The sequence below is a fragment of the Apis dorsata genome, unplaced genomic scaffold, assembly GCF_000469605.1.
Source record: "Apis dorsata unplaced genomic scaffold, Apis dorsata 1.3 scaffold_376, whole genome shotgun sequence".
Taxonomy (NCBI): Eukaryota; Metazoa; Arthropoda; class Insecta; order Hymenoptera; family Apidae; genus Apis; species Apis dorsata.
In genome coordinates this window covers 84,795-86,619 of record NW_006263639.1, presented here as the reverse complement: position 1 = coordinate 86,619, position 1,825 = coordinate 84,795, and the positions used below count along the sequence as shown (strand labels likewise).

The 1,825-nt window shown below is 36.8% G+C and overlaps 1 protein-coding gene across 3 annotated transcripts in view; it reads right to left on the bottom strand.

Annotated features, from left to right (window-relative positions):
• LOC102675052 (Down syndrome cell adhesion molecule-like protein Dscam2) overlaps positions 1–1,825 on the bottom strand; it is a 70,837-nt gene that overhangs the window by 25,568 nt on the left and 43,444 nt on the right. The window lies entirely within an intron of this gene.

Here is a 1,825-nt window from a genome sequence, read left to right as displayed (position 1 = left end):
CGCACTACGCCTGGCTGGGTGGCTGGTTGGGTGGCTGGCTGACTCCCGTGCATCGCGATAGAAAACGGAAAAGACAATGGACTCGCTGCGACGGAAGCGCGCCGGAATATTTTTTCTCTCTCGATGTTTCTATCTCAGCGACACGAGAACGTCGCAGGGAGGGGGAAATTAGAAGAGATGGAAATGGTATATCTGGAAAGAAAGAGGCGGTGAGGAGGGGGAGAGGGGGCAGGAGGATAACGGCAGGAGGAGAAAGGCAAAGAACTGGGGAAAAAATCCAAGATCGAAACGGAGTCTCTTGGTCGATGCGAGGAGGAGCAAGACGAGAGAGACTTTTCTATAATTAAAAGTGTCGATTTCGTCGTCATTAAAAATGCTTGAGTGTCTCGTTACAAAAGGCAGTTCTGTCGTTTAGAGAGATGGAGAGGGCCGTGATAGAGTGCTTTCGTCTAAGATGAATACAGGCAGCAAATAGAGATGGTGGGCTTGTGGATCGATATGGAAATTGATGAATCTCGCTTCGATACCTTCCTTCCTACCGATCGTCAATACATAGATGCGATACCGCGAAATCTCGTCTACTGGTTTCAATAAAACGATGTTTTAAAAAACGTTTCTAGACGATGTTTATTCAGTCTTGGGAGAATGATAAAAAAAAAAAATAAAAAAGTCGTGATGTAGAAATTCGGAGAGGAAGAAAAACTAAAAGATCGTCAAACAATTTTCTATTTAGAAATAAATAGCTCTAGCTATTTGGTTCGCATAGCGTTTCTTTCTAATATTTTTTTAAAGACTATTCTTAAAGAAGAAATGATATTGAAAAAAAGAAAAGAATGAGTAATAAATGAGAAAAATAAAAAGATATGAAATATAAAAAGAAATAATTAAAATATAAGTAGAATAATATGAGATATGTGAAGAAATACATAAAGGATAGACATGTATGAAAATGAATACTGGAATAATATGTTGTTATTCGAAATTTCAGGCCATAACTCTGAAGCTTTTTTTTCTGAAATATGCACCGAATTAATTAATATATATATATATATATATATGTTTAAATTTTTCGTTACATATACACATAATGATTATAGATCGTAAAGTTCAAACGTAATTTTAAAACGTAATTTTAGGTTGTGAACACTATTACTCTTTGAAAGCTTTATTCATTTTTAATATCATATTTACAGAAGCTTTTTATCTCCATTCCAGTTCTCTAATTATCACCTTGAAGCGTATCGAGAAATAATGAGATATTCGTATGTGGGTACAAGATTCGCGTGTGTATGAATTCGCATAAAAAAATTTCAAAAAACACAATAAATACAACACAAAATAAATTTCAGTCGGGAGAAAAATATTCTAGTTTCCAGCCCAGATTAACGTCGAAACGGTATTCACGAAATCGTGAATCTTCATTCACGATGGCTCGACAAAATACCACCGAGGCTTGCGCGCTCGGAATCACGAGAAAGACGAAATTTCATAATGCGCCCCGTAATTCATAATTTTCACGGGAATGTAATATTCAGCGCTCTCGCGATCGCATTTTTAATATACGCAAATTCGTCCTTTAGTTTTTTCCCCTCCTTTATTTTTCCCCTCGTTTTGAAATCTTAGCAATGAGAAAAATTAGGAAAATCGGGATCGAGAGAAATCGTTTTCAAGGATTACCAGACGTTCAATCGAAATGCGATTCGTCTCTATTTGATTCCAGCTCGTCAACTGAAACGACTTTTTTCCACTAGCCCCTTGGCATTAGAGGCAAGTCGACTAACTCTCTTTCTCTTTTATTCCTGCAATTTTTCCTAGTCGTGAAATT